Genomic DNA, 15,922 nt, shown 5'->3' with positions numbered 1-15,922 from the left:
TGTTTTGAAATGTTTTCATGTCACAAATCATTAAACACATATAGCTTGGCGTGCGGTAGTAGAAATGTGAATACACGTCCATTAACGAGTGAGTTTTATCCTGTATTAAAGACGTTTGTGAAGCAACTTAAAGATGTTTTAAAACGGATCTACTTGACATTTTCTGTCATTTCTGATTGCAAATACACATTAATGCGTACTCTAAACGTTATCGTGGTAGTGATACGAGATGGGGGTGAGGCAATAACACTTTAAAGCTTAGCAAATTAACCCTGCTGTTCCAAGGCAAGTCTTCCCTTTTCTTCTAAACCAAAATATCGAGGGATGATTGACATAGATGTCTGAGTGCATTTAGATAATGAAGCACTTACATTTCTTTTGCATTCATCTCGCGATATCTGAAGCATAATTCTTTCGATGGAAGTATTTCAACCTTTAGCCTGCTGGCGGCAAGTGTTTCTGCCTTTGCGGCCAGTGCGGACCAAGATCAGCCTTCACATCCGTTCAGTCTGAACATGGGCTACACTGTTCGCCATTTAGTCAGTATCTTTTTGGTAAGCACTCCTTTTGACAGTAAATGGTACTGTCCACATCGAAAGACGGGCAATTTCATTATAGAAATCTAGCAGTGTAAGGGTTAATGGATTGCATTCGCAATGCTTTGCATGTATTCTCTGCAAAGGAGGAAAATCTCACAGATCACAACTGCTGAATCTCCACGCTTGATTACAAACGACCAGTCGTCATGTTAGACAGGTGTATGTTACAAGAAGATTTCCAGAGACAGGCAGCTAGATTCCGTCACAATGATTACAGCCGAGTCATGATTACTTGTTTATATGCCATTGACGTAGAGTATCAAACAAAACGGCTATTATGGTCCTCAACCGCTCACATGACCATGCCTGTTTGCCCTTGAGTATATGTATGACAAACTGAATCATGAATTGTACCAACTGCGTTTAGTATAAAACATAACATACGTCAAATCAAACAAATTTGAGAAAGGACTTTACAAGGATGCTACGGACTAAGTTTAATGAAGATCCGGTTCAAGAGAAAAGTTATTTACAGATATTTCTATTTTTAGCTTTAGTGACTCCTATAAGGAGCCTAGTGCCCCGATCTAAAGATTTAACAGAGGACTTTATAAGAATAATAAAGCTTAAGTTTGAAGACGACCTAGCAAGCGCTTCATGGAAAGAAATTGTTTTAAGGTTTATGTCTATTTTAGCTCTAGTGGTCAATAAAGGGCATAGTGCCGTTTGAACTAGATGAAGAGAAGTCCTTTACAGACCCAATTAAAACAAGAGATCACAGAGTGATCTTGGCGCCCATCAATGAGCCATTTTTGAATGTTCCAAATTTCAAGACAAGCTCAGGGTCAAATTTTATTTCAGTACACAACACTGTGCATGTGGTCTATGCATGTGGTCCAAATTTGAAAGCTGTAGCTTGAGAAAGGTGAAAGAAGGTCATTAGATCAATTTCAAGGATAAAGTTTATTTCGGTACACAAAACTATGCAAGTGCATCAAATTTGAAGGCTGTAGCTTGAGAAATGTGAAAGTAGGTACTAGGTAAAAATCCATGTCAAATTTCAATTCAGAACACAAAACTATGCATGTGGTCCAAATTTGAAGCCTGTAGTTTCCGAAATGTGAAAGTAGGTCACTAGGTCAATCTCAAGGTCAAAGTTCATTTTGGTTCACAAACCTATGCATGTGGTCCAAAGTTGAAGGCTGTAGCTTGAGAAATGTGAAAGTAGGTCACTAGATCAAAATCAAGGTCAAATTTCATTTCGGAACACAAAACTATGCAAGTGGTCCAAATTTGAAGTCTGTAGCTACAGAAATGTGAAAGTAGGTCACTAGGTCAAGATCAAGGTTATCTCATGTCAAGATTCATCTTGCCACTCAAAACTATACATGTGGTCTAAATTTAAATGTTGTAGGTTATGGACAAGAAGATTTTAAGTTTTTCCCTATATAAGTCTTTATTAGCTATGTGAGCCCTGGGGCGGGCCATATTTGACTCTAGGGGGAGAACTTGAACAAACTTTGTAGAGAACCACAAGATGATGCTACATTACAAATATCAAAGCCCTAGGCTTTGTGGTTTGGACAAGAAGATTTTCAAAGTTTTTCCCTATATAAGTCTATGTAAACCATGTGACCCCCAGGGCGGGACCATATTTGACTCTAGGGGAATAATTTGAAAAATCTTAGTAGAGAACCACTAGATGATGTAACAAACAAAATATCAAAGCCCTAGGCGCTGTGGTTTTGGAAAAGAGGTTTTTCAACGTTTTTCTTTATATAAGTCTATATAAACCATGTGACCCCCGGGGCGGAGCCATATTTAATCCCAGGGAAACAATTTGAACAATCTTAGTAGAAGACTACTAGATGATGCTACATACCAAATATCAAAGCCCTAGGCCCTGTTGTTTTGGACAAGAAGATTTTTCAAAGTTTTTCCCTATATAAATCTATGTAAATTATAAAAATAAACAGAGGGCCATAACTCACTCAACAATTGCTGAACCAGTCTGATGTTCAGGGGGACACAACTAGGGTATCAATACATCATTCTGACAAAGTTTGGTCAAAATCTCCCAGTAGTTTCTGATGAGATGCGATAACGAGAAATTGTTAACGGACGGAAGGACGACGGACCACGGACGCAGAGTGATTTGAATAGCCACCATCTGATGATGGTGGGCTAAAAAAGATGCATCAAGCGTTTCACTAAACAATCCTTTAAATGTATTTTCTTTTGTATCTAGATGCCCCTAACAAGGGCCACGTAACTCTATGTTAAAAAAAAAACAACTTTAGAGCGGACCTAATAATGACGCTATAGACCAAGTCTGATGAAGATCTATCATGCAGTTTTTGATAGGAAGTTGCTTAGTTGTTTTTTTTTTCTAAATAGGTCCCAAAATCGCCGAATGAACAAACTTGGGAGGGACCTTACAATGATGCTACAGGCCAATATTGATCAAGATCTACCAAACTGTCCATTGATATGTCATTTTTTTTTTCTATTTAAAGAGGCCAAGTGTCCTAATTATAACAAAACTGGAAGAAGACCTTATAATGATACGATGAAGACTCAAAGTTATTCACGAGAAGAAGTTGTTTAATTGGGTTATTTCTATTTTTAGCTCTAGCTGTTTCAAAAAGAGGCCATGTGTCTTAATTATAGCGAAAATTTCTTTACTTTAGAATGTGACCATTTTGCACGTGTATTCTTTGTGAATGTCACCTAAATAGAATTTGTGTGAAATTATCTTAAAATCGGACTAAACATTTATGAAGAGAAGAATTTCGCACTTAAATGTAGTGAAAAACGGGAAACCATGTTTAGGACGAATAGGGATAATTCACACAAACTTGGTAAAATGTCAATCAAAAGCATTCTTCTGAAATTGAGCCATTTTCCTTATATACCACGCCCACTAGTGGTCATGTTTATCAACAATTAACAATCTTAGGAGAGGTTCATCAAAGTCACTTTTCTGTATAAGCAAATGTGGACACACTGTATAGGAGATGTTGTTTGAAGATATCTGTTTGTGTTTTTTTTTTTTTTTTGCGGATCTTAACTTGGACTTTCACCATCAGCGATAAATGCTTTGTTTGAAAATTTTCAAATGGTGATAGATAATACTCATGTTACAATAAAAATAACAAGAACTATCTTTGAAAAAAGATATTCGGCGTTGGTGGGGATTTAATGTAACGCAAACGTTATATTCAGGATAGATAAAGAACAGTCTCCCGCGCGCTAGTTACACTAAATAATCAAAGCATTGAAATGTCGGTTGCGGGTTTTTGGTAGATTTATTTTCTGTTTAAATGCCAGTCTATGAATATACATGACTGAGAAACAAATACAAATTTAATGTGCCTCATATCTAAGATGAACTCTGCCTGACCCAGCTTGTGATGTAACCATGGGCTGGAATACTTTATCATTGATCTATAGATCTTATATAATCTAAATGGTCAGAGCCAGTGGATACAGGTTGAATAAGAACTGCTTGTTCATTGATAATTCATCCGCATTGTTCACGAATGGGACTATATTGTGTAGCACATGAACATCCTTTGGATGCGATTTGGAATCAAATAAAGATGCTATGATTGTCAGAAATATACTTTAACTTTGGTAGCGGGATAATCCCGCAACCAAAAATGAATGACTTCTTGACAAAATTGCGATGCTTTACAAAAGAAATGCAATATTCCGGTGCAATTTTAAATCAATACTGCATTTCTGACACTTTTCGGTATATATACCAGCAAATAGACGGAATATTGTGATTCAAAGTCATATCAAAGACTTGCATTTATTACTGCGGTGGAAATTAATCCGCAAGTACATTCCGGAGTTTACGGAGACGGTCGAGATAACCACGACCGTCAACTACACTATACATAAATAGAACCAATCATCACTCGGGTAACACTCCAATATTACGTGTGTAAATATCTCCTGTCTACAGTAATCATTTGTGCTTCATTAGAGACAGTATATACTGTATCTACGTAATACTCTGTGGAAATGTAACGAAACCTTTTGTGAATCAATATATCATTTTCAGCCAGTTAGGCATTTTTCGAAATCTAGGCACACAATGTGCGATTTTACAACACCATGTCAAATTTTGAAATACTTTATTCAAAAGGGTTTGTTCTGTTACACATGGTATATGCTTGAAACGATACAATAAGTTTTTCTGGTTTCCTCCCCATTTTTCTATATTTTGCATAAAATTAAAATGTACTTGTTTTATTGGATTTTTGAAGAAACCCGTCTATAATATTTCTCCGTTACAGCTTATTTTTGTTGTGGGCCTACTTTGCAAATGCGCGGCTCTGAGGCCGTGTTTGCGGTGCTCTGTGCTTCCGACAAATCTACTCTTACCTATTATCATTTAATGTCCCTTTAAATGTAACCTCGTTCTCAAAATGGATAATATAAAATTTGATGGTTTGTGAAAAGCTTATACCTAAAATTCAAAATTAATAAGCATGAATATAGCATTGATATTAACGTTATTTTAAAGCCATTAATAAATACAAGAACTTTTATCTGTACTACTGGATTGGGATGACCTGCTGCGATTTTCAGAGCTAGTATAGCAACGCATTATATTATACTGTGGCTTTTTCATTTCACAGTAGGTGTCAACTGGCAAATATACACACGTAATTATGAGTTTCTTCTTTATGAAGATCCATAAAGCAGTTCGTACACTGTAAAAACGGGCGTTTCACTTTTAAACACTTTTTGAAACACTTTTCCTGTTACATTTTGGGCACACGTTAAAACGGAACATGTCACGTGTTTAAATAAGAAACACATAGTGTTGCTGTGGGAAACCCTTGTGTTCCAACTTTAAACATATCACGCGTTTAAAATGGAACACGGAACGCGTTTCAAAGCAGGACACTTCTTTTGTTACAGTTTGGAAACACCTGAACACTTAGGTAAACACATAAAAGTGTTTCAAACTGAAACATGTGAAATGTTTCCAGAAAAGAAGTGTGCTGTTTCAGAACACACACAATTCTTTTCTGATAAACATGTCACATGTTTCAATTGCAACATTTCCTGTTTCAGACCAATATCAAATGGAGGATATCTACCTGCAAAACAAAACCAAGTACAAGTTTTTTTCTGTATTTATTAATGAAACTGGCAAGGAACTGAAAACCTGTCTGTCAACTGCATTACATATACGATCATAAGTTAAATAATGACTAAGTGAATAACTAAATGACTAGTGCGTTTAGTTAATACTGATAAGCAACAGATAACATTAAACGGAATACAGGTAAAAAGTACACTGCCAGTAGAGATTTTTTGACTAGAATGTATAAAACAAGAATAAAATTTATTAGTTAAAACTAGAACTATCACTGAATACACGCCACATCACCTGAGTAATATGAGCCACATGTTTCAAAAAGTAACCCGATGCTAAAATATAAAGAAAGTAGGTCACAATCATGGTCATTGAAAATCAGTTTTAAGATCTGTGTGCTTAACTGTACATGTCATCCAAATTTCAAGGTTGTATCTTAAAGAACAAGAAAGTAGGTTATTAGGTCAAGGTCTCAGTCAGGTGACCCTTAATCACTTGGGGACATCAGGTAATTATAATTAAACAGTCTAGGAACTATGATCTAATAATTCTTAAATACTTTTTCCTATATAACTCATATAGCAAGTGACCCCAAGGGTGGGGCCTCTTTTTACCCAGGGGTATAATTTGAACAATCTTGTAAGTGATCCACTAGGCAATGCTACACACCAAAAATCAAAGTCCTAGGCCTTGAACTTTAGGACAAGATTTTTAATTGTTTTCCTATATAAGTCTATGTTAAACTTGGGACCCCCAGGGCAGGGCCTCTTTTCATCCCATGGGCATAATTTCAATAATTTTGTTAGAGGAACCAAAGGCAAGGCAACATATCAAATATCAAAAGCCTAGGCCTTGCAGTTTCAAGCATGGAGATCATAAAAGTTTTTTCCTACACAAGTCTATGTAAAACTTGAGACCCCCCAAGGCAGGGCCTCTTTTCACCACAGGGGCACAATTTGAACAATTTTGGTAGAGGACCACAAGGGAATGCTTTGTTTGTTTGTTTTGGGTTTAACGCCGTTTTTCAACAGTATTTCAGTCATGTAACGGCGGGAAGTTAACCTAACCAGTGTTCCTGGATTCTGTACCAGTACAAACCTGTTCTCCGCAAGTAACTGCCAACTTCCCCACATGAATTATCAGAGGTGGAGGACTAATGATTTCAGACACAATGTCGTTTATCAAATAGTCACGGAGAACATACGCCCCGCCCGAGGATCGAACTCGCGACCCAGCGGTCCGTAGACCAACGCTCTTACCTACTGAGCTAAGCGGGCGGGCACAAGGGAATGCAACATATCAAATATCAAAAGGCTAGGCCTTTCAGTATCAGATAAGAAGATTTTAATTATTCTATATGTCTATGTAAAACTTGAGATCCCCCGGGGCAGAGCCTCTTTTTCACCCCTGGGTAATAATTCGAACAATTTTGGTAGAGGACCACAAGACAATACTACATACCAAATATGAAAGGCCTAGGTCTTGTGGTTTTAGACAAGAAGATTTTTAAAGTTTTTTCCTACAAGTGTATGCAAAACTTGGGACCCCAGGGGCTGGGCCTCTTTTCACCTCAGGGGCATAATTTGAACAATTTTCATAGAGGACCATATAGATGATGTCACATGCCATAAATCAAGGCTCTAGGCCTTGCGGTTTTGGACAAGAATATTTTTTTTAAAATTTTGGTTGCCATGGCAACCAGAGTTCTGCATGGAATTCAATTCTTTAAACAATTTTGAAAGGGGACCACCCAATAATCATTTCTGTGAAGTGAGAAAAACACCAAGTTCATTAAATGAAACTATTGAACAAATTTAACAGAGAAAAATGCCAACTGCCTTTCAGCATAGCGTAACATACTCTTAACAAAATCCTGAATACTCAAGAAGACAAAGTTTAAATAATATACCAAAATTACTTTAATGTGGTTCGGCTTTTAAAGTCCAGAAAATATGCCAAGACATTCAGATACCTTTAACATTTAACAATAAGAAACATTAGTATAGCATGTTCATGAATGAAAATGGTATAAGCTCCCGATTCGGAGTATTGACACAAAATGAAATTGATATTTACAGTAGTGTATAGTATTTACAACATTTTTTTACAGTTGCACAATTATTTACAGGAATAGTAATGGCCAGAATATTTATAAACTTCTTTTGAGGTACCACTGGATGCATTTTAAACATTCCTATAAAACAATTCATTAAAAGTTTTTGCAAAATGAAAAAAATCTCTGGCTTGAGGGAACAAAAGGTAACTATCATCCCACCATCTGGCATCCATTATTATATTTTGGTTTGGCAAATTGCTTTGAATATATTTCATCCTTTTGCACAGTTTGCTATTTCTGTCTCACGAAGAAGTTCAAAAATCATAATCAAGATCAATCAAAAGAATCATGAGAAAATATAGTTGAAATTTTCTTAAAGGTACAGATATGTCAAAATACACCTATAAATTGGAGGTACCATCCATGTTGTACCACAGGAAAGTGGTCTCGGTTTTTCCCTACGGCCAATAATAAAAAAGTTACTAGATAAGCTATTTATAGTAACATAAAAGGGAAGTAATTAAAAAAAATTACTGTAAGTGAAAAAAAGAAGGATCTGCCAAATAAAAACAAGAGCACTGCAATGCAAATGCAGAGCAATATACACACAAAACAAAGTCATATGACCTTTGACCCCTAAGTGTGACCTTGACCTTGAAGTGAGCCATCCGAAACATGCGCTCTGCACATCGTTTTGATGAGGTGAACATTTGTGTCAGGTTTCTTTGAAATCCTTCAAGGGGTTCAAGAGTTACAGAGCAGAAGGGAAATTGCTAACCAACAGACAGACAGACACCGAGGCCATAACATAATACGTCTTTTAGGGCGTATAAAAAGGAATCGAGATCTTATAGTGATACAAGTTGTGTGCAAGACTGGTTTAAATCAAATCATAAATGAAGCTGCTGTTGTGCAGACAAAGTCAAAATAGCTAATTTTGGCCCTTTCAGGGGCCATAACTCTGGAACCCATTATGGGATCTGGCCAGTTCAAGAAAGCAACCAAGATCTTATGGTGACACAAGTTTTTGTGCAAGTTTGATTAAATTCAAATCATAAATGAAGCTGCTATCAGGAGCCATAACTCTGGAACCCATAATGGAATCTGGCCAGTTCAAGAAAAGAATCAAGATCTTGTGGTGATACAAGCTGTGTGCAAATGTGGTTAAAATTAAATCATAAATGTAGCTGCTATTGCGCAGACAAAGTCAAAATAGTAATTTTGGCCCTTTCAGGGTCCATAACTCTGAAACCCATTATGGGATCTAGCCGGTTCAAGAAAGGAACCGAGATCTTATGGTGACACAAGTTTTGTGCAAGTTTGATTAAATTCAAATCATAAATGAAGCTGCTATTGTGCAGACAAGGTCAAAATAGCTAATTTTGGCCTTTTCAGGGGCCATAACTCTGGAACCCATAACGGAATCTGGCCAGTTCAAGAAAGGAACCAAGATCTTATGGTGATACAAATTGTGTGCAAGTTTGGTAAAAATCAAATCATAAATTAAATAAAGCTGCTATTGTGCAGACAAGGTCAAAATAGCTAATTTTGGCCCTTTCAGGGTCCATAACTCTGGAACCCATAACGGGATTTGGCCAGTTTAAGAAAGGAACCAAGATCTTATGGTAATACAAGTTGTGTGCAAGTTGATTAAAATAAAATCATATATGAAACCAGCCCGCCCGCTTAGTTCAGTAGGTAAGAGCGTTGGTCTACGGATCGCGGGGTCGCGAGTTCGATCCTCGGGCAGGGCTTGTGTTCTCCGTGACTATTTGATAAACGACATTGTGTCTGAAATCATTAGTCCTCCACCTCTGATCATTCATGTGGGGAAGTTGGCAGTTACTTGCGGAGAACAGGTTTGTACTGGTACAGAATCCAGGAACACTGGTTAGGTTAACTGCCCGCCGTTACATGACTGAAATACTGTTGAAAAATGGCGTTAAACCCAAAACAAACAAACAAACAAATATATGAAACCACTATCGTGCAGACAAGAAATTGTGGACGGACGACGAACGAAGGGCGATCACAAAAGCTCACCCTGTCACTATGTGACAGGTGAGCTAAAAACAATGTACTATTGAACTTTTAATGATTAAAATTTAATATGTTTTTAAATTACTAAAAAAAATAGAAAACGGAACTTTTGTACAGCCTAAAATGCTTTCATGACATTCATTTCTATGTCTAACAGTGAAACAACTGAAACTGGAAGTCACTTTCTGGAGGAACCAGTGGCGTTGTTTTCTTTTTCGTTCTGCTTCTCCATCTCTAATGAAACTCTTTTCAAAAACTGAATAAATCCATAACTCTTATGCCCCTCAAATGGTTGCTGAAAGGAGTCATGAAATAGAATTACCCATGGATGGGTACCATCATGTGCAATCGATGGATACATCTTAAACATCTCACTCCCTATTTCCCGGTAGTCCCCAGAACTGTTGTCCAATCCAATTTGTGGAAAGAATGTGATGAAATGATATGCACATTCTTGTATCAGTTTGGACCAAACCAGATGGCTCTCCTTTTGAATCAACTTCTTGTGAATGTATTCACTCAGTTTGGGCATCTTTTCAGTTTCTGGGCTGTTACACTGCTTTTGATAAGGCTCTGGTCGTCTCTCTGACCGATCTTTACATGACTCTGTTTGTCTCTCTGACTGATCTGCAAAACATCACACTTTATTTGTACAAAAGAAAAACCAAGATGATCATGACAGTCTTGCAATGTTCACATAGCCTTTAAACAAATAGATACAGATTTTTTAGTTTCATGACTGAACACTGAACAAGTCCCTAAAAAATGTTTGTGTAAATTTTGTTTGAAACATTTCAATTATTTGATTATTTCATCTTGACATTCTCGTTCAACCAATATTTTAACATATCTGTTGAGTATTATCTGTTTATATTATTATTTGATCAACCATTTACTTAATACTGTATAACTTGCACATACTGCACCAAACCGACCCCCACACAACCAACTTAAATAAGAAACAATGTAATTTAGATTTAGTAATTATTCTTTTCCAACAAAGGCTTTCTTCCGACCATTCATCATATATCCAGCCATACGAGTTACTTCAGTGAAGACCAATTATAATGTTATGACCTGGCATTTATGAAAGAAATCACAGCAGTTTCAAAATATTTACCATTCACATCCGTGGTTTAATTCTGTTCACTAGCATGAACTGTTAAAACAGTGGCTGCCCCTTCCCACTCTTGGCCGACTTCCAACACCATGATGACGTCACCTTTCGTAAACAGGGATAAAACTTCATCATCTTCAATTTCTGTTCCATCCACCTCTAGCACTGCCCGTACTTCACTCATCACACCGAGTTTAACTGCAGCTAAATATAAATAAGGAAATTAACTAAAATTAATTTGTTGTGCATAGAATTAGCAGTCTATGGCATTCTTATTATATGAAATTGGCCTAGTGTCTATAAAATTTTCTGTCTTACCAGAGATTATGAGGTCTATATTTTATCAATTAATTTAAAATGTAACTTATTTTAGTACTGTGGCTAATTGTTTATGTGGAAACAAATCATTTTAAAAATTTCAATTAAACTTTTTATTAAAATATAATGTCGCATAAACGAAAAATATAAAGTCCAGCAGGGTAGTTTTATTTCAATTTTCATATATTACCCTCTTCAATAATAGCTCACAATGCGCCTTTGGCTCCGCTCAGAGAAGAAGCTAAAAACTAACCAATGCAACATCTGTCAGAAAGTGTTCAGCGTATTAAGGTGACTGACAATGTGTTGGTAAGAGTAGCTGTCCTTACCCATTGTTCATTGGTAATGTTTTTTTTTTTTTGTTTTTGTTGGGTTTAACATCGCACCGACAAGTATAGGTCATACGGCAACTTTCCAGCTTTGATGGTGGAGGAAGACCCCAGGTGCCCCTCCGTGCATTATTTCATCACGGGCGGCTGCCTGGGTAGAACCACCAACCTTCCGTAAGCCAGCTGGATGCCTTCCTCACATGAATAATTCAACGCCATGAGTGAGGCTCGAACCCACATCGGTAAGAGGCAAGTGATTTGAAGTCAGCGACCTTAACCATTTGGCCACGGCGGCCCCCTCATTGGTAATGTACATTCACACAAAATCAGGAATATAAACAAAAAGACTAAAAAGAGCTTACCTTTTTTCAGCACCTCTTCAAGTGATTGTGCCACAATTATTTTCTTAGTATCCCTGCTCCTGTTCCATACTTTAAACAGCCTTTGTGGCATTTTGCCTTTTTATGCACTTAAAACTGACGCTTTACTTTTAAAAAAGAAATAAAGAGCAATTTAAATTTTGTTCTGTATAGAACTTTCTGGTAACTGACTGATAGTAATTCAGTTCAGCAAGAGGCTGAATATATAGCTATAATGTACCTGATGAGACAGACCACCTGTTGACACAGTTGCATTAATTGCTCCAATGGAATCTGGTTTTAAGTAACAGTTAAAGTGCGCATTTTTCTTCTGACATACCTCTTTTGTTTCTTAATGAAAATAATACTATGTTAACAACAACTACCTTTATCAATGTCAGATAATTACCCATAAAAAAGTTTATTCTGGCCTTACGAACAAAGTTACACACCTGTGATTTAATATCTCGATGGGTATGAAATAAATACTGCATTGTGTTATCAATTTAACCAGGTATACTCATAATACTGAGCATTTTATAGACTTTTTAATGACTTTTGCTATATTATATTATATTTTTGATACAAAAAAATAGACGGCTTATTTTCGAGGCCTTTTGGCCTGTGGTGAAATGATGGCGTATTTTCAAGACCGTCTTTTGGGATTTCAGGGTATACAGACAAGGATTGAAGAAACAAATTCCACCATATCATACACTCAAATTGGTAATGTTACGGAGCAAGAAATAGAATGAAATAATATTATTTCTCAATAGGCAGTAGCTAGGTAGCCGGTTCCGGCTACCTAGACTAAAGGTCTAGGTAGCCGGTTCTATACATATACTGTACATATCATATATGAACACGGAAGTCAAGGTAGCCGGCTTTAATAATCTTTGTTATAAAGGATCATAATAAATGTTAAATAAATTACATTTTTGTGACTTACTATTTACTAAAAATTTGTGATTTACCTGTTTATTTCGCCGTATTTACGCACTCATATCATATTGGCCGATATTATGTTATGTTATCAACAATTTGTCAAATCATATCAAAGTATCATTATCGTCATCGTTAATAATGTTTATAAATTAAAAGGAAAATTTTATTGAATTTTTGTAGTTTATTATAAATTGGGAAAAAAATGATAGATGATTTCAATTGTCGGCGATTTTCATAGAATTTAGTCTTTTGGTATGTATATGTAATTTTACATATCATATTTATCACGCTACCTTAGAATAAATGTTCAAACAAACAATTAGAACCAATCAAGATCATTAACTTATAGACAAATCGGCAAGAAATTAGTAAGTAATTAGTTAATTAAGTAAAGACGCACATAGAAGTGCGAAAGTGATGATTACTTAAAAATTTCACTTAAAAGGGCATACGAAATGATCAAACGCCGTTATGTTTAGTAGAGCCGCATCATTTAATGTACGATGATGCTCTTTGTTTTATCTTTTCTCAACTGTTTGTTTTGTTTTCTTTTAAAATTGAATCACTGTATCTCGAATATGTATTGAGTACATTTTAATATAACAAAATGTCCGCCGATATGATTAAATACGGCAAAATAAACAGCACAAATAAATCACAAGAAATGTACTTCATTTAACTAATACAATGATCCTTATAACCCTTTATAGATACAGTATATTAAAGCCGGCTACCTTTACTTACATTTTTATACAATGTATACGATATGTTTATATAGAGCCGGCTACCTAGACCTTTAGTCTAGGTAGCTGGAACCGGCTACTTAGACTAAAGGTCTAGGTAGCCGGAACCGGCTACCTAGCCACTGCCTTCTCAATATACAATAATACAGGACTGTAAAATACATTTTTTTTCTACAGTTCTGGCTAAATCTGGGGCCGTATTCATGAAAAATCTAAGACCAGATTTAGGACCCCCGCCAAAACATAACTAATATGATTTAACAGTAAAAATACTTGTCCAATGAGCTGAATGAAATCAGCTAGGCCTGGCCTGTTTTGTCTCGAGTTATTTCACTAAGTGAAGAGATCATTATGGCATGTAATTTTGGTGAATCTGGCCCAATAAACAACAGTTTGCTATGTACCAAACGTTACCCTGTCAGCAGACCTATAGTAATGACTAACAATGTACATACAATCCTGTAATTTACAGCCAAATAAAGTGGGTGGGGAAATATACGTCTTCTGTAAACAATACTGTCAATATTATATCTGATCAGGCTTTTGAACTTTGATTCCCCCTACAAAATCACAGATACTGCTATATTTCAGCCTCTTACCGTTGTAATTTTATTTCTTTTAAAGACTAAAAGTAAATTCAAACAATAATTTCAAAGCTCAAGCGTCAATTTCTATCTCTGCGCCAAAAATCAAACTGTGCTCAGAGTAATTTCCCCTGATCGGAGACGAGAGTACGACATACGGAGAATTATATCCTTTTCATATGAACAATAGACTGTTCACGGTCAATTTAAGTATCTAATATAAATTTATTCATGATTTTGCTGAAAGTCAATAAAGAACTTATTTTTAGGATTTAGAGATTAAAAGGTGTTCTCGATTGACACACTTTAGGCGTGTCGAATCCTGCGCCTTGGAAACGCCAGCGTTTCACAAAGGAACACCTCAGATAGTGGTTTATTTTCATGGTCACTAAAATGATTTCAGATACATTTAAATATACTGTTATACAGTCCTCTTTCAATTCTCATCAGCTGTTTAGCGCAAACATGATGTGAACTTACTAAATTTTAGTAAACACTTCTGCACACCAGTACTTACTTCAACACAAGGCGTTCTATCATAACACACTAGCGTTTCAGTTTGAAACAGGTGTGCAGTAAACAGTCACATGCGTTTAACAATTGCACATTATGAGAACTCCACCGTTTCAGAAATGAACACATTTGAAACGCGTCACGTGTAACCATTTTTTACAGTGTATGTATGACTTGCATTTGCTAGGTCCTAAGGCACAGTGTACGTCAAACGAGTTATCTGAGAGCTATTTTGGCCGTAAATTCTTATAGCGTTTCAGTGTAGAATATACCAAGAAATGTCAAGATAATCGCATGAAAACAAACAAGGATGTATACAAGAATCAGTATTTTGAATTTTTCAACGACTGGATTATCATCAACACAGACACCAACATAAAAGTAAGGAAACGTTTCATCACTTATCTTAATACCCGAAAAGACGAGTGTTTCGTATTTAAAAGAAATTTCTGAAACTGCACTTATCAATAGTGTAAGTAATTACTTGCTGTACCTTGATGCAATTTCGTGTGTTGTGTGTCTGGTAAAATCTATATAGGCATGCGTGGTCATTAAATTCTATCTGAAACGTTTTACTCACTTTCAAATGCATGAATCAGATAACTGAATAGAAACAAGTCAACATGGTTGATTTCATACAACAGTAATTGGTTACAGATTTACACTGTGCATAGCAAAATTGGCAAATGTAGACCATAGTCAATACATGTCCTTCCCTTAAAAGATGAAGTAGCTTTGCCACCAATGTTTAAGTCACTGTTTTGTTTTTAGCTGGAACTTAAGCAAATTATTAGTGTTCCCCGGATATGGCGGGGGCTGCTTTTTACCATCATGTAAATTATATGCAAATGTCGTATTATGCAATATCATTGTGGTCATAACAGCAATCAGCTTTAAGCAAAGTATCGAGTATATCATCATCTAAATAATATTTGCATAAAGTCAATATTCATATCTTCACTGTTCGCTTTTCAGTTAATGCGTTTTAAGAAACTGAAGACAAACGGGAAACCATATTGTTTTTTGCACGATATTGAGACCTAAATGGTAGCAATATATCTTTTGTTGGTTCAAGTAAACATTCTGTTTTATTCATTCAAAGAAACTGATTATATATCAGCAACTTAGGAGGAAACACTTATTTTTCTGCCAAGAAAACACTAACTGAATTATTCATATCTTTTAAAATGAATGTACACACAAAGCACTCTGCAATGATAACAGTTTCAAGTACAGCACTTTTCAATAAGCATACTATTC

The 15,922-nt window shown here is 35.9% G+C and overlaps 1 protein-coding gene across 3 annotated transcripts in view; it reads right to left on the bottom strand.

The window, feature by feature from the left end:
• LOC123566304 (small conductance calcium-activated potassium channel protein 1-like) overlaps positions 1-15,922 on the bottom strand; it is a 275,631-nt gene that overhangs the window by 17,929 nt on the left and 241,780 nt on the right. The window lies entirely within an intron of this gene.

Source organism: Mercenaria mercenaria, chromosome 8 (genome assembly GCF_021730395.1).
Source record: "Mercenaria mercenaria strain notata chromosome 8, MADL_Memer_1, whole genome shotgun sequence".
NCBI lineage: Eukaryota > Metazoa > Mollusca > Bivalvia > Venerida > Veneridae > Mercenaria > Mercenaria mercenaria.
Note: the sequence above shows the minus strand (reverse complement) of the source record. Positions and strands in the feature narration are given on the sequence as shown.